Here is a 25,913-nt window from a genome sequence, read left to right on the forward strand (position 1 = left end):
GAAATGTAGCTCTCCTTAAGGAACGAGCAGTGTGTTACCCATCACTCGGCATACACAGAGGACCTCCGAGGGACCGACCTTTGGGCCTCGATGTTGCTCAGCAGGCCCACAGGGGTCTGGAGGTACTCACTGATCTTGGAGGGAAAATGATGCACTCCCGAGGGGCCTAGGAGTCCTGAAAAGGGTCCTTCCTTTAAAATAAAGTAGAACAGGGGCTTCCCTGGTGGCGCAGTGGTTCAGAATCTGCCTGCCAACGCAGGGTACATGGGTTCGAGCCCTGGTCTGGGAGGATCCCACTGGGCGCGTGAGCCACAACTACTGAGCCTGCGCCGCTGGAGCCTGTGCTCCGCAACAAGAGAGGCCGCGATAGTGAGAGGCCTATGAACCGCGATGAAGAATGGCCCCCACTTACCGCAACTGTAGAGGGCCCTAGCACAGAAACGAAGACCCAACATAACAATCAATCAATCAATAAATCTTAAAAAAAGAATAAAAAATGATAAAAATAAAATAAAATAGAGCAGACCAGCGACTAAGACTTCATGGAAAGAGCCTCATGCCTCCCTTTCTGCACGGCTACTCAGGGACTTACCTCGAGGCCAGTACTCACGTTGAGTTTCCCTTTAGCTCTAGAGTGTGGCAGGATGAGCTACACCCCGGCCATCGAAGCACCCGGCTTACCTAGAGAAAACTCATTTTCTTCTTAGAGCCATGCCTACAGTGGCTACTGGCCTGTCAACAGCCGTCAAATTCAAGTAGCTTCAAGGCAGCATGAATGGAGCTTTCAAAATGGGAAAGCAGGTTTTCCCTGGGGGTGCAGTGGTTGAGAATCTGCCTGCCAATGCAGGGAACACGGGTTCGAGCCCTGGTCTCGGAAGATCCCACATGCCGCGGAGCAACTAGGCCTGTGAGCCACAACTACTGAGCCTGCGCGTCCGGAGCCTGTGCTCCGCAACAAGAGAAGCCGCCATAGTGAGAGGCCCACGAACTGCAAAGAAGAGAGGGCCCCGCTTGCCGCAACTAGAGAAAGCCCCCGCACAGAAACGAAGACCCAACAGAGCCATAAATAAATAAATAAATAAGATTTCTTTAAAAAAAAAAATGGGAAAGCAAGGCTAGTTACATCAGGCCCCCATTTCCACGGGCACACGCAGCATACATCCCTGTGCTTTCTAACAAGTCCAAACAGACACAGGTTACCCAGTGGTTCCTTCCCTGAATCAAATCGTCGAAGCAGGGTGTTCTGCAAACAGCAAACTGCCTCAACCAAGGAACGCCCCAGCTAAGCCTCCGGGCCCGTGGCTCTTCAAAAGCCTGCAGTGTTGCACGAGGAACTGGGCTTTACTTGCAGTCGGAACGCAAGCCGACATTCTCCTGGAGGCAGGGTGACTTCAGGCAGGGGGTCCCAGATCGAATGCGAAGCCGAGGGTTATTCTCAGTGCAGCTCAGACTAGGGCAATGAGTCACACTTGCACGGTATGTTGGACCTGCTAGAAAGGTGTTCGTCGACCAGTGGGAGTGTTGAGGAAATCGAGCTATCCCGAGAAAGAGTGCAGTCTGTTGCCCTACCCTCGGCATACACAGAGTGGCTCCGAAGGGCTACGGGCCTGGATGTGGCTTAGCAGGCCCATGGAGGCCTGAGGGTACTCAGTGTTCTTGCAGGGAATAGGGTGCCCACGCGGCGTTCCTAGATGTCCTGCAAAGTGTACTGACATTAAAACAATGCAGAGCAGCGGCTACAGCCTCATGGAAACTGCTGCACGCCTCCGCTTCTGCATGGCAATTCAGGGCCTTACCTCGAGACAACTGCTCACGCTGAGTGTCCCGTTAGCGACGTAGCATGGTAGGATGCTGACTTTCTCCTGGAGCAGAGAGACTTCAGGTACGAGGTCCTCGAAGAATCCTAAGCAGAGTGTTTTCTCATGGTAGCTCAGACGGGGGCCGTGATGAACACTTCCATGACACGTCACACTGGCTAGAAATGTGGTCCTGAGGCTGTTCCTGTGCTCTGGAAATGTAGCTCTCCTTAAGGAACGAGCAGTGTGTTGCCCATCACTCGGCATACACAAAGGGCCTCCGAAGGCTCGACCTTTGGGCCTCGATATTGCTCAGCAGGCCCACAGGGTTCTGGAGGTAGTCACTGATCTTGGAGGGAAAATGATGCACACCCGAGGGGCCTAGGAGTCCTGAAAAGGGTACTTCCTTTAAAATAAAGCAGAACAGGGGCTTCCCTGGTGGCGCAGTGGTTGAGAATCTGCCTGCCAACGCAGGGTACACGGGTTCGAGCCCTGGTCTGGGAGGATCCCACAGGCCGCGGAGCAACAGGGCCCGTGAGCCACAACTACTGAGCCTGCGCCTCTGGAACCTGTGCTCCGCAACAAGAGAGGCCGCGATAATGAGAGGCCTACGCACTGCGATGAAGAGTGGCCCCTACTTACCGCAATTGGAGAGAGCCCTAGCACAGAAACGAAGACCCAACATAGCAATCAATCAATTATTCAATAAATCTCAAAAAAACAATAAAAAATAAAACAATAATATAAAATAAAGCAGAACAGCGACTAAGACCTCATGGAAAGAGCTGCATATCTCCCTTTCTGCGCGGCTACACAGGGACTTACCTCGAGGCCAGTACTCACGTTGAGTTTCCCTTTAGCTCTAGAGCGTGGCACGATGAGCTCCACCCCGGCCATCGAAGCACCCGGCTAACCTGGAGAAAACTCATTTTCTTCCCAGAGCCATGCCTACAGTGGCTAGTGGCCTGTCAACAGCAGTCAATTTCAAGTAGCTTCAAGGCAGCATGAATGGAGCTTTCCAAATGGGAAAGCAAGGCTAGTTCCATCAGGACCCCATTTCCACGGGCACACGCAGCATACATCCCTGTGCTTTCTAACAAGTCCAAACAGACACAGGTTACCCAGTGGTTCCTTCCCTGAATCAACTCCTCGAAGAAGGGTGTTCTGCAAACAGCAAACTGCGTCTACCAAGGAACGCCCCAGCTAAACCTCCGGGCCCGTGGCTCTTCAAAAGCCTGCAGTGTTACACAAGGAATTGGGCTTTAGTTGCAGTCGGAACGCAAGCCGACATTCTCCTGGAGGCAGGGTGACTTCAGGCAGGGGGTCCCAGATCGAATGCGAAGCCGAGGGTTATTCTCAGTGCAGCTCAGAATAGGGCAATGAGTCACACTTGCACGGTATGTTGGACCTGCTAGAAAGGTGTTCGTCGACCAGTGGGAGTGTTGAGGAAATCGAGCTATCCCGAGAAAGAGTGCAGTCTGTTGCCCTACCCTCGGCATACACAGAGTGGCTCCGAAGGGCTACGGGCCTGGATGTGGCTTAGAAGTCCCATGGGGGCCAGAGGGTACTCAGTGTTCTTGCCGGGAATAGGGTGCCCACGCGGGGTTCCTAGATGTCCTGCAAAGTGTACTGACATTAAAACAATGCAGAGAAGCGGCTACAGCCTCATGGAAACTGCTGCACGCCTCCGTTTCTGCATGGCAATTCAGGGCCTTACCTTGAGACAACTGCTCACACTGAGTGTCCCGTTAGCGACACAGAATGGTAGGATGCTGACTTTCTCCTCGAGCAGAGTGACTTCAGATACGAGGTCCTCGAAGAATCCTAAGCAGAGTGTTTTCTCATGGCAGCTCAGACGGGGGCCATGACGAACACTTCCATGTCATGTCGCACTGGCTAGAAATGTGGTCCTGAGGCTGCTCCAGTGCTCTGGAAATGTAGCTCTCCTTAAGGAACGAGCAGTGTGTTACCCATCACTCGGCATACACAGAGGACCTCCGAGGGACTGACCTTTGGGCCTCGATGTTGCTCAGCAGGCCCACAGGGTTCTGGAGGTACTCACTGATCTTGGAGGGAAAATGATGCACTCCCGAGGGGCCTAGGAGTCCTGAAAAGGGTCCTTCCTTTAAAATAAAGTAGAACAGGGGCTTCCCTGGTGGTGCAGTGGTTCAGAATCTGCCTGCCAACGCAGGGTACATGGGTTCGAGCCCTGGTCTGGGAGGATCCCACTGGGCGCGTGAGCCACAACTACTGAGCCTGCGCCGCTGGAGCCTGTGCTCCGCAACAAGAGAGGCCGCGATAGTGAGAGGCCTATGAACCGCGATGAAGAATGGCCCCCACTTACCGCAACTGCAGAGGGCCCTAGCTCAGAAACGAAGACCCAACATAACAATCAATCAATCAATAAATCTTAAAAAAAGAATAAAAAATGATAAAAATAAAATAAAATAGAGCAGAACAGCGACTAAGACTTCATGGAAAGAGCCTCATGCCTCCCTTTCTGCACGGCTACTCAGGGACTTACCTCGAGGCCAGTACTCACGTTGAGTTTCCCTTTAGCTCTAGAGTGTGGCAGGATGAGCTACACCCCGGCCATCGAAGCACCCGGCTTACCTAGAGAAAACTCATTTTCTTCTTAGAGCCATGCCTACAGTGGCTACTGGCCTGTCAACAGCCATCAAATTCAAGTAGCTTCAAGGCAGCATGAATGGAGCTTTCAAAATGGGAAAGCAGGTTTTCCCTGGGGGTGCAGTGGTTGAGAATCTGCCTGCCAATGCAGGGAACACGGGTTCGAGCCCTGGTCTCGGAAGATCCCACATGCCGTGGAGCAACTAGGCCCGTGAGCCACAACTACTGAGCCTGCGCGTCCGGAGCCTGTGCTCCGCAACAAGAGAGGCCGCCATAGTGAGAGGCCCACGAACTGCAAAGAAGAGAGGGCCCCGCTTGCCGCAACTAGAGAAAGCCCCCGCACAGAAACGAAGACCCAACAGAGCCATAAATAAATAAATAAATAAATAAGATTTCTTTAAAAAAAAATGGGAAAGCAAGGCTAGTTACATCAGGCCCCCATTTCCACGGGCACACGCAGCATACATCCCTGTGCTTTCTAACAAGTCCAAACAGACACAGGTTACCCAGTGGTTCCTTCCCTGAATCAAATCGTCGAAGCAGGGTGTTCTGCAAACAGCAAACTGCCTCAACCAAGGAACGCCCCAGCTAAGCCTCCGGGCCCGTGGCTCTTCAAAAGCCTGCAGTGTTGCACGAGGAACTGGGCTTTACTTGCAGTCGGAACGCAAGCCGACATTCTCCTGGAGGCAGGGTGACTTCAGGCAGGGGGTCCCAGACCGAATGCGAAGCCGAGGGTTATTCTCAGTGCAGCTCAGACTAGGGCAATGAGTCACACTTGCACGGTATGTTGGACCTGCTAGAAAGCTGTTTGTCGACCAGTGGGAGTGTTGAGGAAATCGAGCTGTCCCAAGAAAGAGTGCAGTCTGTTGCCCTACACTCGGCATACACAGAGTGGCTCCGAAGGGCTACGGGCCTGGATGTGGCTTAGCAGGCCCATGGAGGCCTGGATGTGGCTTAGCAGGCCCATGGAGGCCTGAGGGTACTCAGTGTTCTTGCAGGGAATAGGGTGCCCACGCGGGGTTCCTAGATGTCCTGCAAAGCGTACTGACATTAAAACAATGCAGAGCAGCGGCTACGGCCTCCTGGACACTGCTGCACGCCTTCGCTTCTGCATGGCAATTCAGGGCCTTACCTCGAGACAACTGCTCACGCTGAGTGTCCCGTTAGCGACACAGCATGGAAGGATGCTGACTTTCTCCTCGAGCAGAGTGACTTCAGATACGATTTCCTTGAAGAATCCTAAGCAGAGTGTTTTCTCATGGCAGCTCAGACGGGGGCCATGAAGCAAACTTCTTTGGCACGTCTCACTGGCTAGAAATATGGTCCTGAGGCTGTTCCAGTGCTCTGGAAATGTAGCTCTCCTTAAGGAACGAGCAGTGTGTTGCCCATCACTCGGCATACACAGAGGGCCTCCGAGGGACCGACCTTTGTGCCTCGATGTTGCTTAGCAGGCCCACAGGGGTCTGGAGGTACTCACTGATCTTGGAGGGAAAATGATGCACACCCGAGGGGCCTAGGAGTCCTGAAAAGGGTACTTCCTTTAAAATAAAGCAGGAAGCAGTGTCTTCCCTGGTGGCGCACTGGTTGAGAATCTGACTGCTAACGCAGGGTACACGGGTTCGAGCCATGGTCTGGGAGGATCCCACAGGCCGTGGAGCAACTGGGCCCGTGATCCACAAATACTGAGCCTGCGCTGCTGGTGCCTGTGCTCCGCAACAAGAGAGGCCGCCATAGTGAGAGGCCCACGAACTGCAAAGAAGAGAGGGCCCCGCTTGCCGCAACTAGAGAAAGCCCCCGCAGAGAAACGAAGACCCAACAGAGCCATAAATAAATAAATAAATAACATAGGATTTCTTTAAAAAAAAAAATGGGAAAGCAAGGCTAGTTACATCAGGCCCCCATTTCCACGGGCACACGCAGCATACATCCCTGTGCTTTCTAACAAGTCCAAACAGACACAGGTTACCCAGTGGTTCCTTCCCTGAATCAACTCCTCGAAGAAGGGTGTTCTGCAAACAGCAAACTGCGTCTACCAAGGAACGCCCCAGCTAAACCTCCGGGCCCGTGGCTCTTCAAAAGCCTGCAGTGTTACACAAGGAATTGGGCTTTAGTTGCAGTCGGAACGCAAGCCGACATTCTCCTGGAGGCAGGGTGACTTCAGGCAGGGGGTCCCAGATCGAATGCGAAGCCGAGGGTTATTCTCAGTGCAGCTCAGAATAGGGCAATGAGTCACACTTGCACGGTATGTTGGACCTGCTAGAAAGGTGTTCGTCGACCAGTGGGAGTGTTGAGGAAATCGAGCTATCCCGAGAAAGAGTGCAGTCTGTTGCCCTACCCTCGGCATACACAGAGTGGCTCCGAAGGGCCACGGGCCTGGATGTGGCTTAGCAGGCCCTTGGGGGCCTGAGGCTACTCAGTGTTCTTGCAGGGAATAGGGTGCCCTGGCGGGGTTCCTAGATGTCCTGCAAAGCGTACTGACGTTAAAACAATGCAGAGCAGAGGCTACGGCCTCCTGGAAACTGCTGCACGCCTCCGCTTCTGCATGGCAATTCAGGGCCTTACCTCGAGACAACTGCTCACGCTGAGTGTCCCGTTAGCGATGTAGCATGGTAGGATGCTGACTTTCTCCTGGAGCAGAGAGACTTCAGGTACGAGGTCCTCGAAGAATCCTAAGCAGAGTGTTTTCTCATGGTAGCTCAGACGGGGGCCGTGACGAACACTTCCATGACACGTCACACTGGCTAGAAATGTGGTCCTGAGGCTGTTCCTGTGCTCTGGAAATGTAGCTCTCCTTAAGGAACGAGCAGTGTGTTGCCCATCACTCGGCATACACAGAGGGCCTCCGAAGGCTCGACCTTTGTGCCTCGATGTTGTTTAGCAGGCCCACAGGGGTCTGGAGGTACTCACTGATCTTGGAGGGAAAATGATGCACACCCAAGGGGCCTAGGAGTCCTGAAAAGGGTACTTCCTTTAAAATAAAGCAGGAAGCAGGGTCTTCCCTGGTGGCGCACTGGTTGAGAATCTGACTGCTAACGCAGGGTACACGGGTTCGAGCCATGGTCTGGGAGGATCCCACAGCCCGTGGAGCAACTGGGCCCGTGAACCACAAATACTGAGCCTGCGCCGCTGAAGCCTGTGCTCCGCAACAAGAGAGGCCGCGATAAAGAGAGGCCTACGCACTGCGATGAAGAGTTGCCGCTACTTACCGCAATTGGAGAGAGCCCTAGCACAGAAACGAAGACACAACATAGCAATCAATCAATCAATCAATCAATAAGTTTTAAAAAAACAATAAAAAATAAAAAAATAAAATAAAATAAAGCAGAACAGCGACTAAGACCTCATGGAAAGAGCTGCATGCCTCCCTTTCTGCGTGGCTACTCAGGGACTTACTTCGAGGCCAGTACTCACGTTGAGTTTCCCTTTAGCTCTAGAGCGTGGCAGGATGAGCTCCACCACGGCCATCGAAGCACCCAGCTAACCTGGAGAAAACTCATTTTCTTCCCAGAGCCATGCCTACAGTGGCTAGTGGCATGTCAACTGCAGTCAATTTCAATAGCTTCAAGGCAGCATGAATGGAGCTTTCAAAATGGGAAAGCAAGGCTAGTTCCATCAGGACCCCATTTCCACGGGCACACACAGCATACATCCCTGTGCTTTCTAACAAGTCCAAACAGACACAGGTTACCCAGTGGTTCCTTCCCTGAATCAACTCCTCGAAGAAGGGTGTTCTGCAAACAGCAAACTGCGTCTACCAAGGAACGCCCCAGCTAAACCTCCGGGCCCGTGGCTCTTCAAAAGCCTGCAGTGTTACACAAGGAATTGGGCTTTAGTTGCAGTCGGAACACAAGCCGACATTCTCCTGGAGGCAGGGTGACTTCAGGCAGGGGGTCCCAGATCGAATGCGAAGCCGAGGGTTATTCTCAGTGCAGCTCAGAATAGGGCAATGAGTCACACTTGCACGGTATGTTGGACCTGCTAGAAAGGTGTTCGTCGACCAGTGGGAGTGTTGAGGAAATCGAGCTATCCCGAGAAAGAGTGCAGTCTGTTGCCATACCCTCGGCATACACAGAGTGGCTCCGAAGGGCTACGGGCCTGGATGTGGCTTAGCAGGCCCTTGGGGGCCTGAGGCTACTCAGTGTTCTTGCAGGGAATAGGGTTCCCACGCAGGGTTCCTAGATGTCCTGCAAAGCGTACTGACGTTAAAACAATGCAGAGCACCGGCTACGGCCTCCTGTAAACTGCTGCATGCCTCCGCTTCTGCATGGCAATTCAGGGCCTTACCTCGAGACAACTGCTCACGCTGAGTGTCCCGTTAGCGACATAGCATGGTAGGATGCTGACTTTCTCCTGGAGCAGAGAGACTTCAGGTACGAGGTCCTCAAAGAATCCTAAGCAGAGTGTTTTCTCATGGTAGCTCAGACGGGGGCCGTGACGAACACTTCCATGGAACGTCACACTGGCTAGAAATGTGGTCCTGAGGCTGTTCCAGTGCTCTGGTAATGTAGCTCTCCTTAAGGAACGAGCAGTGTGTTGCCCATCACTCGGCATACACAAAGGGCCTCCGAGGGCCTGACCTTTGGGCCTCGATATTGCTCAGCAGGCCCACAGGGGTCTGGAGGTACTCACTGATCTTGGAGGGAAAATCATGCACACCCGAGGGGGCTAGGAGTACTGAAAAGGGTACTTCCTTTAAAATAAAGCAGAACAGGGGCTTCCCTGGTGGCGCAGTGGTTTAGAATCTGTCTGCCAACGCAGGGTACACGGGTTCGAGCCCTGGTCTGGGAGGATCCCACAGGCCGTGGAGCAACTGGGCCCGTGAGCCACAACTACTGAGACTGCGCCGCTGGAGCCTGTGCTCCACAACAAGAGAGGCCGTGATAGTGAGAAGCCTACGCACCGCACTTAAGAATGGCCCCCACTTACCGCAACTGTAGAGGGCCCTAGCACAGAAACGAAGACCCAACATAACAATCAATCAATAAATAAATCTTAAAAAAACAATGAAAAATGAAATAAATAAAATAAAATAAAGCAGAACAGTGACTAAGACCTCATGGAAAGAGCTGCATGCCTCCCTTTCTGCGCGGCTACTCAGGGACTTACCTCGAGGTCAGTACTCACGTTGAGTTTCCCTTTAGCTCTAGAGCGTGGCAGGATGAGCTCCATCCCGGCCATCGAAGCACCCGGCTTACCTAGAGAAAACTCATTTTCTTCCCAGAGCCATGCATACAGTGGCCATTGGCCTGTCAACAGCAGTCAATTTCAAGAAGCTTCAAGGCAGCATGAATGGAGCTTTCAAAATGGGAAATCAAAGCTAGTTCCATCAGGCCCCCATTTCCACGGGCACACGCAGCATACATCCCTGTGCTTTCTAACAAGTCCAAACAGACACAGGTTACCCAGTGGTTCCATACATCCCTGTGCTTTGTAACAAGTCCAAACAGACACAGGTTACCCAGTGGTTCCTTCCCTGAATCAACTCCTCGAAGCAGGGTGTTCTGCAAACAGCGAACTGCCTCAACCAAGGAACGCCCCAGCTTAGCTTCCGGGCCCTTGGCTCTTCAAAAGCCTGCAGTGTTACACGAGGAACTGGGCTTTAGTTGCAGTCGGAACGGAAGCCGACATTCTCCTGGTGGCAGGGTGACTTCAGGCAGGGGGTCGCAGATCGAATGTGAAGCCGAGTGTTGTTCTCAGTGCAGCTCAGACTAGGGCAATGAGTCACACTTGCACGGTACGTTGGACCTGCTACAAAGGTGTTCGTCGACCTGTGGGAGTGTTGAGGAAATTAAGCTGTCCCAAGACAGAGTGCAGTCTGTTGCCCTACACTCGGCATACACAGAGTGGCTCCGAAGGGCTACAGGCCTGGATGTGGCTTAGCAGGCCCAAGAGGGCCTGAGGGTACTCAGTGTTCTTGCAGGGAATAGGGTGCCTACCCAGGGTTCCTATATGTCCTGCAAAGCGTACTGACGTTAAAACAATGCACAGCAGCGGCTACGGCCTCCTGGACACTGCTGCACGCCTCCGCTTCTGCATGGCAATTCAGGGCCTTACCTCGAGACAACTGCTCACGCTGAGTGTCCCGTTAGCGACTCAGCATGGTAGGATGCTGACCTTCTCCTCGAGCAGAGTGACTTCAGGTACGAAGTCCTCGAAGAATCCTAAGCAGAGTGTTTTCTCATTTGAGCTCAGACGGGGGCCATGACGAACACTTCCATGGCACGTCGCACTGGCTAGAAATGTGGTCCTGAGGCTGTTCCAGTGCTCTGGAAATGTAGCTCTCTTTAAGAAACGTGCAGGTTGTTGCCCATTACTCGGCATACACAGAGGGCCTCCGAGGAACCGACCTTTGGGCCTTGATGTTGCTCAGCAGGCCCACAGGGGTCTGGAGGTACTCACTGATCTTGGAGGGAAAATGATGCACACCCGAGGGGCCTAGGAGTCCTGAAAAGGGTACTTCCTTTAAAATAAAGCAGAACAGGGGCTTCCCTGGTGGCGCAGTGGTTGAGAATCTGCCTGCCAATGCAGGGTACACGGGTTCGAGCCCTGGTCTGGGAGGATCCCACAGGCCGTGGAGCAACTGGGCCCGTGAGCCACAAATACTGAGCCTGCGCTTCTGGAGCCTGTGCTCCGCAACAAGAGAGGCCGCGATAGTGAGAGGCCTACACACCGCGTTGAAGAGTGGCCCCCACTTACCGCAACTGTAGAGGGCCCTAGCACAGAAACGAAGACCCAACATAACAATCAATCAATCAATCAATAAATCATAAAAAAACAATAAAAAATTTTAAAAAATAAAATAAAATAAAGCAGAACAGCGACTAAGACCTCATGGAAAGAGCTGCATGCCTCCCTTTCTGCGCGGCTACTCAGGGACTTACCTTGAGGCCAGTACTCAAGTTGAGTTTCCCTTTAGCTCTAGAGCGTGGCAGGATGAGCTCCACCCCGGCCATCGAAGCACCCGGCTTACCTAGAGAAAACTCATTTTCTTCCCAGAGCCATGCCTACAGTGGCTAGTGGCCTGTCAACAGCAGTCAATTTCAAGTAGCTTCAAGGCAGCATGAATGGAGCTTTCAAAATGGGAAAGCAAGGCTAGTTCCATCAGGACCCCATTTCCACGGGCACACGCAGCATATATCCCTGTGCTTTGTAACAAGTCCAAAGAGACACAGGTTACCCAGTGGTTCCTTCTCTGAATCAACTCCTCGAAGCAGGGTGTTCTGCATCTAGCGAAATGCCTCAACCAAGGAAATTTCCAGCTAGGCCTCCGGGTCCGTGGCTCTTCAAAAGCCTGCAGTGTTTACCGAGGAACTGGGCTTTAGTTGCAGTCGGAACGCAAGCCCACATTCTCCTGGAGGCAGGGTGACTTCAGGTAGGGGGTCCCAGATCGAATGTGAAGCCGAGGGTTATTTTCAGTGCAGCTCAGAATAGGGCAATGAGTCAGAGTTGCACGGCATGTTGTTCCTGCTACAACAGTGTTTGTGGACCTGTGGGAGTGCTGGGGTAATCAAGCTGTCCCAAGAAAGAGTGCAGTCTTTTGCCTTACACTCGGCATACACAGAGTGACTCCGAAGGGCTACAGGCCTGGATGTGGCTTAGCAGGCCCATGGGGGCCTGAGGGTACTCAGTGTTCTTGCAGGGAATAGGGTGCCCACGCGAGGCTCCTAGATGTCCTGCAAAGCGTACTGACGTTAAAATAATGCAGAGAAGGGGATTCGCTTGTGGTGCAGTGGTTGGGAATCCACCTGCCGATGTAGGGGACATGGGTTCGAGCCCTGGTCCACCAATATCTCACATGCTGCAGAGGAACTAAGCCCGTGCTCCACAACGACTGAGCCTGTGCTCTAGAGTCCGGGAGCCACAACTACTGAGCCCGCATGCCACAACTACTGAAGTCCATGTGCCTAGAGCCTCTGCTCCACAACAAGAGGAGCCATGATGCTAGTTCTAACCATGGCCCTGACACTGGCCCTAACTAAGGCCCTGACATTACTCCTAACTCAGGCCCTGACAGTGGCCCTAACTAAGGCCCTGAATACTACTCCTATCCCAGGCACTGACAGGATACCTAACGAAGGCTCTGATGCTAGGAGTAACTAAGGCCCTGACACTGTCCCGAACTAAGTTCTTGACATTACTCCTAACTCAGGCTCTGACATGATACCTAACAAAGGCTCTGATGCTAGCCCTAACTAAGGCCGTGAACCTGTCCCTAACTAAGGCCGTGACACTCCACCTAGCTCAGGTCCTGACACTGTCCCTAACAAAGGCCCTGCTGCCGTCAATATCTAAAGTCCTGACACTATCCTGTGCTTATCTCCTGACCCATCTCGTACTAAGGTCCTGAAACTGTCCCTAAGTGAGCCTTGACGCTGTCCCTAAGTGAGGCCCTGAGGCTGTCCCTAACTCAGGCCCTAAAGATAGGCCTCACTTAGGCCCTGTTGCTGTACCTTAGTTAGGCTCTGATGCTATCCCTACATCTAGCCTTGACACTGGTCCTGATTAAGCCCCTGACGCTGGTTCTAACTATGTCCCTGATGCTCTCAATAACTAAGGTCTTCACGCTATCCCTAGCTCATTTCCTGACACTATCCCTGGCCTGGAACCTAACTCTGTCCCGAGCGAATGTCCTGCCCCTTATCCTCCCTGAATCCCTAATGCTCTCCCTAACTAAGGCCCTGACTAGTCCTAACTAAGGCCCTGACACTGTCACTAACTAACGCCCTGACACTACTCCTAACTCAGACCCTGACACTGTCCCTAACTAAGGCCCTGACACTACTCCTAACTCAGTCCCTCACACTGTACCTAGCAAAGGCTCTGATGCTAGTCCTAACTAAGCTCCTGACACTGTCCCTAACTAAGGCCCTGCTGCTGTCAATATCTAAAGTCCTGACACTATCCTGAGCTAATTTCTGCACCCATCTCTTACCAAGTTCCTGAAATTGTCCCTAAATAAGCCCTGACGCTCTCCCTAAGTGAAGCCCTGAGGTTGTCTCTAACAGAAGCCCTAATAATGTCTTTAACAAAGACCCTGATGCTGATCCTAACGAGGCCGTTATGCTCCTCCTAAGTCCTGCCCTGACACAGTCCCTAACTCAGGTGCTAACTGAGAGAGTCCTCAGGTATTCCCTGTCGCTGTACCTTAGTCAGTCTCTGAAGCTGTCCCTACATCAAGCCCTGACACTGGTCCTGAATAAGGCCATGACGCTGCTCCTATATAAGGCCCTGATGCTCTCAATAACTAAGGTCTTCACACTATCCCTAGCCCGTAACTTGGCTCTGTCCCTAGCTAGTGTCCTGCCTCTTATCCTAACTAAGAACCTAATGTGGATCCTACGAAGGCCCTGATGCTACTCGTAAGTCATGCCGATACTGTCCCTAGCTAAGTCTCTGACGCTCGGCCTCACTCAGGCCCTGTCGCTCTCCCTAAGTCAGGCTCTGACATTGTCCCTACCCGAAGCCCTGACGTTGGTCCTAAATAAGGCCCTGATACTGTCAGTAAGGTCTTGACACTATCCCTAAGTCATTTCCTGACACTATCCCTAGACCTTAACCTCATCCTGTCCCTAGCTAATATCCTGCCTCCCATCCTAACTGAAGCCCTATTGCTCTGCCTAACTAAGGCCCTGACTAGTCCTCACTAAGGCCGTGACACTCTCTCTAGCTAAGGCCCGGAAGCTGTCCCAAATACAGACCCTGCGGCCGGCAATAACTAAAGGCCTGACAGTATCCTGAGCTAATATCCTGACCCATCTCTTACCAAGGTCCTGACACTGTCCCTATGTAAGCCCTGATACTGTCCCTAAGTGAAGCCCTGAGTCTGTCCCTAACTCAGGCCCAGATGCAGTACCTAACTCAGACCCTCAAAATGTCTTTGAGACCCTGATGCTCTTCCTAAGTCATGCCCTGACACTGTCCCTAGCTAAGGCCCTGACGCTAGGTCTTACTCAGGTTCCGTCGCTCTCCCTAAGTCAGGCTCTGACGCTGTCCCTACCTGAAGCCCTGACACTAGCCCTAAGTAAGGCCCTGATACTCTCTGTAAGTAAGGTCTTGACGCTCTCCCTAGCTCATTTCCTGACACTATTCCTAGACCTTAACCTAACCCTGTCCCTAGCTAATGTCTTGCCTCTTATGCTAACTAAAGTCCTGATGCTCTCCCTAACTAAGGCCCTGAAATTAGTCCCAAGGCCCTGACACTGTCCCTAACTACGGCCTGGATGCTTGTCCTAACTCAGGCCCTCACACTGTCCCTAACTAAGGCCCTGACACTACTCCTAACTCAGTCCCTCACACTGTACCTAGCAAAGGCTCTGATGCTAGTCCTAACTAAGCTCCTGACACTGTCCCTAACTAAGGCCCTGCTGCTGTCGATAACTAAAGTCCTGACTCTATCCTGAGCTAATATCCTGACCTATCTCTTACCAATGTACTGACACTGTCCCCAAGTAAGCCCTGACACTGTCCCTAAGTGAGGCCCTGAGGCTGTCCCTAACTAAGGCCCTGACGCCCAGCCTAACTCAGGCCCTCATGCTAGGCCTAACCCTGGCCCTGACATTGTCCCTAACAAAGACCCTGACCCTAGTCTTACCTTAGGCCCTGATGTTTGGTCTAACTCAGGTTCTGACGCTGTCCCTAACTAAGGCCCTGAAGCTGTCCCTAACGTCAGCCTTGCTGCCGTCAATAACCAATGTGCTGACACTATCCTAAGCTAGTATCTTGATCCATCTCTTACCATGGTCCTGACACTGTCCTGACAAAAGTCCTGATGCCGTCCCAAAGTGTGGCCCTGAGGCTGTCCCTTTGAAGCCCTGTTGCTGTACCTAACTCAGGCCCTGATAATGTCTTTAACTAAGGCCCTGATGCTGATCCTAGCTAAGACCCTGACGCTAGGCCTCACTCAGTCCCTGACTCTGTCCCTAACTCAGGTCCTGACTCTGTCCCTAACTCAGGCCCTGACCCTTTGCCTAACTCAGGTCCTGACACTTTGCCTAACTCAGGCCCTGACACTTTGCCTAACTCAGGTCCTGGCAATAACTTTAACTAAGACCGTGATGCTGATCCTAACTACAGTCCTGATGCTGGTCCTACGTCATGCCCTGACACTCTCCCCAGCTCAGGATCTGATGCTGTCTGTTATATCTTGGTCTCTCCCTTCCTAATTCCCTGAGGCTTTCCATAACTATAGACCTGACACTGTTTCTAACTAACTGCCTGACTCTGGCCCTAACTGATACTGAATAATCAGCCTCTCTGCACCGGTTCCGAATCAAATCTTGAGAACAGTGTTTTGGAAAAATAGAAAAGATTAGTTTTACCACTCTGCCAGCCAATGGAGGACACAGCAGGCTCGTGCCCTCAACAGCTGTGTGTCCCAATGCAGGAAGAGTTGGTGTTTTAGAGCGATGGTTCAAGGGTGTGGTTGCTCATAAGGATCAGTGTGTATGCAGGGCCTGCACTCCTTTAATCTGGTCTCAGATAGTTTCTTGATGAGCTCCTCTGGAATGAAGAATGCTAACATCTTCCACTTGTTGGGGGTTTTAGTTCTTTAAGGAGCTCAAAGATATTGTTATGTGTATCCCTTGAGGCAGAACCAGGATCCTGCCACAAGGCTGCACTATTGTTTCTTGACTCTTCTTCCCTGTCTCTGCATCCCCTCACTTCCCTGATTAGCAACTGTTCGAATTTGCCCTTTGGAACTCAGGGAAGGTCCTGGAGTCTCTAGTCTATTCCCTACAAACAAGTTAGGAGGCACACAGAAAGGCTTCTGTGCCCAGGAGACCACAGAGTCCCTCTCAGTTTCACTCCTCCTCTTCTGGATACTCCTCAATATTGAGGAGAACAGATTTTTGACAAGAAAAGGAATAATCATTTCAGATTGAGACATTAATCATAAACTTGGCACAAGAACTCGGTTTTCAGGGGACTCGGTTTTAATCCCCACTTCACTTTTATCTTTCCCCACATCCTTCAAGGAACAGGGTGATGACCGCTCTGGCTACTTCTCGCTGAAATGGGGCGCAGTCCTGCCTAAATCTAGGGGAATGGATACCAAGTTAGAAATATTTGAGTTCCAAGTCCTGTACCTGAGACTCGTATGATTAAGATCTCAGTCCCTTGGTCCCCCATTTTGGCGCAACCAATCCAGTTAAAATAGGAGGGGTAACAACTGAAATTTTAACAGTAAAAATAGATCTCATTCCCTTAGGAATTCAGGAGAATAAGTCTGAAACCTGGTCTGGAACTGGCACTTCAGAGAGGCTTCGCAGCCAGTTGTCTAATTCTACCTAAGTAGGTTTTAACTTCTGATGTAGTATTGATGTATCCATAACAGGAGCTATTGACCACTACACATATGTCTCATCTTTCTATTAGTATCTGATCTAACGTCATTGTTTGAAATGTAATCGTTAAGAGAGGAGTCCTTGAAAACGTACGGTTGCAGCTACCAGCAGACATTGTTTTGAGAATGGCTAGTGGCATCCTGAGTCTGATATAGCTCAGAAATTCAATTTCAACAATACAGGAACGCGGGGACTTACCTGGTGGTTCAGTGGTTAAGACTTCGCCTTCCAACGTAGGGGGTGCCGGTTTGATCCCTGGGCAGGAAGCTAAGATACCACATGCCTCGTGGCCTAAAAACCAAAACATGAAACAGAAACAATATTGTAACAAATTCAATAGACTTAAAAACTGGTCCACATCCAAAAAAAAAAACTTAAAAACAAACAAAAAGAATACAGGAACGCATCTAAATCACATCTACAATGGTCACTTAGGTTTATCTTGGATGTCTGAACCATAGTTACTTTTTGACTGTCAAATGCATTCCCCTCCTCAATGCCAAAGCAGATGTACAATTCATATCCAAAAGGCCAAAAAACAGGCCACTTTGGTCAGTAAAATTTAAGTTAAACCATGTAGAAGCCAGAGTGACTTCCTCACACCTCAATACGTGAAGAGTTTTTTTCCCTTTTGATTACAAGTCTTTCAATAGAAAGCATTGATGATCAAAATGTCAATCCGTCAGTGCCAGAATGATTCAGCTGTTTGGCCCAGGTGTAGATCATGGCCCTCAGTGCTAGGCCTCCTTTATATTTGCCTAGTTAATCCACATTGGGGGAATACTGATCAGGTATCGTGAACATGCTCAGAGGTATGTTAATGAGAAAATGCTTTATATAGGCCATACATTTTATTATTCATACCCAATTGTCACACAAGCATTGTACATGTGCTTTTAGCAGTAGACCTAAAGCAAACAGTGATACATCATGAGTAATTACATTCTGATAACTTCACTAGGTAATTTTCCTTTCCTCTTAAACATCAGGGCAAAATGAAGCCAACACAGTAACTTTCATAAATACACACTTCAGTACAGAGGTGTCATTTACCCAATTGCTCCAAGTCCTAAGTAGCTTCAGGTGAAGGACTTCCCTGTGTCTGGGAAACACAGATCAAAGCCAGTAATAAAAAAACAAAAACACTATAACCATATTCACCAGTTCACTCAGTAACCAATCCTTTTGTTAACTTTTTATGAAGCCATCCGATTCTCCATTAAGATTTTTCATTTCTTACCCAGTTTGGCATTATCATATGAAATTTATCAGAGACCTGTGCTTGCCAAAAGGTCCTTCACATAGATCTTCTTGAAGATGGAGCAGTTTTGCAAAGTGTTAGAGCACAACAGTAACTATCTATAAATCACATAAAGACTTAAAACGTCATGGTTAAACATTTGATCACAATGTAAATGACAAAAGAAACCATTATTGCTGTGACGTACAACATTTAAAAATGACTAGAATTATGACTGATCAAATTTTACCAGGACATACTAGATTTTTAGGAATTCCATGTAATTTAACATACTAATCAAACATTTCTCTCTGAGATGGCTCAAGGGCCTTCTAAAGCATCTCCAAGTTAGCTGGAGATCAAAAGAACTGTTAGAATTGGCCAAACAACACTCATTCACTGAACCAAAGTAAAGAGATTTCAAACAAAAATACAGATCACAGACACAGGCAAAAAAACTCACAAGCTGTCCACAATCAAAAACAGCATTCCAAGAAAACTTTGGAGGGAGAAACAAAATCCAGGCTTGCTCTAACCCACTTCCAACAAAATCCATCTTAGAAAATCCTGGTCATGCACAACTCTTTCCTCAGTGTTCCCTTTTCACAAATGTTCATCACTTCTGTATCCATCTTATGTTGCCCCTTATTTTTTTCCACATTCAGACACAACCAGCTCTAGTGCAAAGTGACTTTCCTTTCTCTTTGTACCATCAGCCTGTTACCTAGCTGCTCACTTTCTTTATTATGTAGCTTCATAAATGCTTGAACATACAGAACTTCTGTCTTTCTCTTCCTGTGACAAAATAACTAGCTGAAGGATAGTATAGTCATTTAGGCTACCATTCAAAGACCACCTTTCCGCATTTTTCAAGAAGGTATCCATACACTGGCCAGACAAAATTACAATAGAATTTCATTCTTTTCTTAGTCTTAGGTTTACAACTATAGGTTGACCAGTCTGCCAGGATTTTGCCCACTGGCTATCAGATGGAACTGAAGAAGAAGCACTTCTTATGTCTGAACCATAGAACACTCAAATGTGGGCTAAGAACAAAACAAAATCCTAACCACCAATGGAAGCCTCAAACCAAAGGAACCAGAAACCAAACAGAAACCAAACAGCACAAGACTCAAATCACCTTCCAAGTCTCAACTTAGCCTGTGACCTCTGTCCAAGTGGTGCACCTTCCAAATGAGATTTCCTGGAATGAAAAGTCACTCAAATGGGAACCAAGGTTCCCCCAAATGTACAGGGCTAAAAGGACCTCAGACTGCATGCCAGGGGAGTTACCACATGCTGGCTGAGGTGCTGCAACATCCTAAATGCTATTTTTCTGGTTCCCCCAAATAATCCCTTGGAGTAGGACATTCGGGGCAGTCGAGGCAGGAGGAAGAGAGGAATGTCCTCAGGCAAAGATGGCCTCGGCAGCTGCTAGGGTGGTCCCTCTTCCACCATCGACTCCTGCCCCAGAGTTCTAACTGCTGGGATGACTGGGGCTCGGCCTTTCCAGGCAATGGTCCCACGTGGTCTGGCCTCTAAAGGAATTCTCCAACCCTACACTCTCTCGAAAGAGGCTGGCGTGGAGAAAATCTCAGTGTCCAATCAAGTCAGGGGACCCACAGGGGCCATCCCCAAGTCAGTCCCACACTGGGTACTAAATTTGATGTCGAAAACTCGGCCTCTGTGCACCAGTGCCAAATCGAATCTCAGAGAGAGAGGTTTGGAGGAAGTAGAAAAGAATAGCTTTACTGCTCTGACAGCCAAAGGGGGACACAGAAAACTCATGCCCTCAAAAACCGTGCGTCCCAATGCAGGAGGATCTGGTGAGGAATTTAACAGAAATGGTTTAAGGACACATTTGATCCTAAGGAGTAGTGTGTGCACAGGGCCTTAACTCACTTTAATCTGGCCTCAGATGATCTCTTGATGAGCTTCTCTGGAATGAAGAACACGAAAATCTTCTATTTTGCGGGGGTTTTAGGTTGGTAAAGCGCCCAAAGATACTCTTAAGCGTATCCCTTGAGGCAAAACCAGGATCCTGCCCCAAGGCTGCACTGCTGTTTCTTGACTCTTCCTCCCTTGTCTCTGCATCCCCTCCCTTCCCTGATTAGCAACTATTCGAATCTGCCCTTTGGAACTCAGGGAAGGTCCTGGAGTCTCAAGCCTAACTAAGGCCCTGACACTACTCCTAACTCAGCCACTGACACTGTACCTAACAAAGGCTCTGATGCAAATCCTAACTCAGGCCCTGACACTGTCTCTAACTAAGGCCCTGCTGCCGTCAATATTTAAGTCCTGACATTATCCTGAGCTAATACCCTGACCCTGATCTTACCAAGGTACTGAAACTGTCCCAAACTAAGCCCCTGGTGCTGTCCCTAAGTGAGACCCTGAGGCTGTCCCTAACAGAGGCCCTGATAATGTCTTTAACGAAGACCCTAAGGCTGATCCTACAGAGGCCCTTATGCTGCTCCTAGGTCATGCCCTGACACTGTCACTCACTCAGGCCCTAAAGATAGGCCTCACTTAGGCCCTGTTGCTGTACCTTAGTTAGGCTCTGACGCTGTCCGTACGTGAAGCCCTGACACTGGTCCTGATGAAGGCCCTGACGCTGGTCCTAACTAAGGCCCTGATGCTCTCAATAACTAAGGTCTTCACCCTATCCCTAGCTCACATCCTGACACTACCACTGGCCTGGAACCTGACTCTGTCCCGAGCTAATGTCCTGCCCCGTATCCTCACCGAAGCCGTAATGCTCTCCCTAACTAAGGCCCAGACTAGTCCTAATTAAGGCCCTGACACTGTCCCTAACTAAGGCCCGGAATCTATCTCTAATATAGGCCCTGCTGCCGGCAATAACTAAAATCCGGACACTATCCTGAGCTAATATCCTGACCCATTTCTAACCAAGGTCCTGACACCGTCCCTAAGAAAGCCCTGTTGCTGTCCCTAAGTGAAGACCTGAGGCTGTCCGTAACTCAGACCCTAAAGCTATGCCTAACTGAGGCCTTACGCTGTGACTAACTCAGGCCCTGATCATGTCTGTAACTAAGACACTAAAGCTGATGCAACAAAGGCCGTGATGCTGCTCCTACATCATGCCCTGACAGGGTCCCCAGCTAAGGGCCTGACGCTAGGCCTCACTCAGGCCCTGTCGCTCTCCCAGAGTCAGGCACTGACGCTGTCCCTACCTGAAGCCCTGACACTGGTCCTAAATAAGGCCCTGATACTGTAACTAAGCTCTTGACACTATCCCTAGGTCATTTCCTAACACGATACCTGGACTTTACCTTAACCCTGTCCCTAGCAAATGTCCTGCCTCTTATGCTAACTGAAGCCCTTATGCTGTGCCTAACTCAGGCCCTGAATTTAGTCCCAAGGCCGTGACACTGTCCGTAACTAAGGCCTAGATGCTCGTCCTAAATCTGGCCCAGAACTGTCCCTAACTAATGCCTTAACACTATTCCTAACTCAGGCCCTGACACGGTACCTAACAGAGGCTCTGATGCTAGTCCTAACGCAGGCCCTGACACTGTCTCTAACTAAGGCCCTGCTGCCGTCAATATCTAAAGTCCTGACATTATCCTGAGCTAATATCCTCACCCATGTCTTACTAAGGTCCTGAAACTGTCCCAAAGTAAACCCTGACGCTGTCCCTAAGTGAGGCCCTAAGGCTGCCCCTAACAGAGGCCCTGAGAATGTCTTTAACGAAGACCCGAATGCTGATCCTACAGAGGCCCTTATGCTGCTCCTAAGTCATGCCCTGACACTGCCCCTAGGTAAGGTCCTGATGCTAGGCCTCACTCAGGCCCTGTCGCTCTCCCTACGTCAGGCTCTGACGCTATCCCTACCTGAAGCCCTGACACTGGTCCTAAATTAGGCCCTGATGCCCTAAGTAACTAAGGTCTTGACACTATCCCTAGGTCATGTCCTGACACTATCCCTAGACCTTAACCTAATCTTGTCTTTAGGTAATGTCGAGCCTCCTATGCTAACTAAATCCCTGACGCTGTCCCTAACTAAGGCCCTGACACTACACCTAACTCAGTCCCTGACACTGTCCCTAAGGTCCTGACACTACTCCTCACTCAGTCTCTGACACTGTACCTAAGAAAGGCTCTGACGTTAGTCCTAACTCAGGCCCTGGCGCTGTCTCTAACTAAGGCCCTGCTGCCATCAATATCTAAAGTCCTGACATTATCCTGAGCTAATATCCTGACTGATGTCTTACCAAGGTCCTGAAACTGTCCCAAAGTAAGCCCTGATGCTGTCCCTAAGTGAGGCCCTGAGGCTGTCCCTAACAGAGGCCCTGATGTCTTTAACGAATACCCTAATGCTGATCCTACAGAGGCCCTTATACTGCTCCTAAGTCATGCCCTGACACTGTCCCTAACTCAGGCCCTAAAGATAGGCCTCACTTAGGCCCTGTTGCCGTACCTTAGTTAGGCTCTGACACTGTCCGTTCGTGAAGTCCCGACACTGGTCCTGATTAAGGCCCCGACGCTGTTCCTAACTAAGGCCCTGATGTTCTCAATAACTAAGGCCTTCACGCTATCCCTAGCTCATTTCCTGACACTTTCCCTGGCCTTGAACCTGACTGTGTCTGGAGCTAATGTCCTGCTTCTTATCCTCACTGAAACCCTAATGCTCTCGATAACTAAGGCCCTGACTAGTCCTAACTAAGGCCCTGACACTGTCCCTAACTAAGGCCCGGAATCTATCTCTAATATAGGCCCTGCTGCCGGCAATAACTAAAACCCTGACACTATCCTGAGCTAATATCCTGACCCATCTCTAACCAAGGTCCTGACACCGTCCCTAAGAAAGCCCTGTCGCTGTCCCTAACTCAGGCCCTCAAACTATCCCTAACTGAGGCCTTGACACTGTGACTAACTCAGGCCCTGATCATGTCTAAAGATACCCTAATGCTTATTCAGCCAAGGCCCTGATGCTGCTACTAAGTCATGACCTGACAGGGTCCCCAGCTAAGGCCCTGATGCTAGGCCTCACTCAGTACTTGTCACTCTCCCTAAGTCAGCCTCTGATGCTGGCCCTACCTGAAGCCCTGACACTGGTTCTAAATAAGGCCCTGATACTCTCAGTAACTAAGGTCTTGACACTATCCCTAGCTCATTTCCTGACACTATCCCTAGACCTTAACTTCACCTTGTCCCTAGCTAATGTCTTGCCTCTTATGCTAACTAAATCCCTGATGCTGTCCCTAACTAAGGCCCTGAAATTAGTCCCGAGGCCATGACCCTGTCCCTAACTGAGGCCTGGAGGCTGTCCTTAACAAAGGCCCTCAACTTATCTTTAACTGAGGCCCTGACACTCTCCCTCACTAAGGATTGAGGCTGTCTCTATCTAAGGCTCTGAGTCTGTCTTTAACTAATGGCCTCATTCTTTCCCTAACAAAGGCCCTGACACAGTCCCTAACTAAGGCCCTGACACGGTCCCTAATAACATGAGCTGTCCCTCATTAATGCCCTGATGCGGCCCATAAATGATGTACTGAAGACGGCACTAAGGTCCAGACGATGTCACTAATGACCCAAAATGTCTCTTACTAAGGCCCTCAAATTACCTCTGAGGCCCTAAAGATGTCCATAACTAAGTCCCTGACACTATCTCTAACTAAGACCCTCAAGTTATCTTTAACTGAGGCCATGACAGTGTCCCTAACAAAGAACTTGACACTGTCTCTAACTAAGGCCCTGAGTCTGTCTTTACCTAACGGCCTCACTCTTTCCCCAACTACTCCCTGACGCTGCCCCTAACCAAGGCCCTGACGGTGTGCCTAATTGCCTGAGCTGTCTTTCACTAATACCCTGACCCTGTCCATAACTAACGCCCTGATGATGTCCCTAATGAACAGCCTGAAGTGTCTCTTACTAAAGTCCTCAAGTTTTCTCTGAGGCCCTGACACTCTCCCTAATTAAGGCCTTGACACTGTCTTTAAGTAATGGCCTGATGCAGTTCCTACCTGAGATGTTGATGCTCTCACTAAGACCCTGAAGTCTCTACCTGAGAAGCTGACACTGTCTGTAACTGATTTCCTGACTTTTTCCTTAACTAACATCCTAATTTTGCCCCTAAATAACACCCTGACACTGGTCCTAACTACGGCCCTGATGCTGAACCTATCTAAGGCCCTGACGATGTCCCTAATAGACTTAGATGTCCCTCACTGTGGTCCTGATCCTGTCCATTACTAAGGCCCTGAAGATGTGCCTAAGTACGTCTCTGACCCTGTCCTAAGGCCCTGACCCTCTTCCTAACTAAGGGCCTTGACGCTGTCTCTACAGAAGGCCCTGACACTGCCCCTAAATAACGGCCTGACACTGGTCCCAAGTATGGACCTGATCCTGTCCATAACTAAGCCCCTGAAGATGTCCCTCATTAAGTCTCTGACACTGCCCTTAATAAGCCCGACACTGTCCCTAGCTAATGGCCTAAGCTATAACTTACAAAGTCCCTAACACTATCCCCAAGATGCTGACACCCTTCCTAACTTAGGCTTTGATGCTGCCCCTTAGTGCCTAAGCGGTGACAAAATAACACCCTGATTCTATTACTAAGGCCCTGAATATATCCCTAAGAAAGTCTCTGAAGTGTCCCTAACTAACGGCCTAAACTGTCTCTTACTAAGGCCCTCACATTATCTCTGAGGGCCTAACAACACTGTCCCTAAGGCCCTGTTGCTGGCCCTAACTAATGTCCTGATGCTGAACCTGAGGCCCTGATGCTCTTCCTAACTAAGGCCTTGATGCCGATTCTACCTGAGGCCCTAAAACTGTCTGTAACTAATGACCTGACTCTTTCCCTAACTAACACCCTAATTTTGTCCCTCATTAATGCCCTGACACTGGTCGACACTACAGCCCTGATGCTGACCCAATCTAAGGCCTTGATGATGTCCCTAATAGCCTTAAATGTCCCTCACTGTTGGCCTGACCCTGTCCCTAACCAAGGCCCTGACCCTCTTCCTAACTAAGGCTGTGATGACGTCTCTACCTGAGGCACTGACACTGTCTATAATAACGGCCGACTCTTTCCCTAACACCCTGATGCTGCCCCTAATAGCCTCATGTATCTCTCAATATTGCCCTGATCCTGTTCATAACTAAGGCCCTGAATATGTCCCTAAGTATGTCTCTGACGCTGCCCTTAACTAAGGCCCTGATGCTCTCTCTACCTAAGGCACTGACACTATCTATAATAATGGCATGACTATTTCCCTAACTAACACCCTGATGCTATCCCTAAAAAAGATTTTAAAAATAAAGGACAAAAACAAGAAAACTACCCCAGTACAACTTATAAATATGAATGTAAAAATCTATCACACAATAATAGCAACATGAAACCAACAGAACTTTAAATGGATAAAGCCATAAGCAAGTATCTCTACACCAGGAATTTCAGGTTGCTCAACATATGAAAAGTAAGCAATGTATTCAACCACAATAATGGTGTGAAGTAAAAACACATAATCATATCAATTAATGCAAAAAATCTACAATGAAAATCCAGTGTTATTTCATGAAAAACACTCAAGAAAGCAGGAATAAAAGGAAAGTTGTTCAATATGGAAAAGAGTAGTACAAAAAGCCACAGCAAACATCATGCTCAACGTTAAAGATTGAAAGATTTACTCCTGAAATCAGGAACAGGGCCAGGAAGCTGGCCTTCATCACCGTTACTCAATAGTGTACTGGAAGTTCTACCCAGAATCTTGAGGAAAGAAATAAAAGGCTTCCATGGGTGAATGGAAAAATTAAAACCGGGTCTCTTCACAGAACATAGGTCACATCATCTTATATATGAAACTACCTATAATCAGCAAAGAAATTATTTGAGCTAATCAACTAATTAATAAGCAAAGTTACAGAACAAAATATC

This window comes from Balaenoptera ricei, chromosome 16 (assembly GCF_028023285.1).
Source record: "Balaenoptera ricei isolate mBalRic1 chromosome 16, mBalRic1.hap2, whole genome shotgun sequence".
NCBI classification, from domain to species: Eukaryota; Metazoa; Chordata; class Mammalia; order Artiodactyla; family Balaenopteridae; genus Balaenoptera; species Balaenoptera ricei.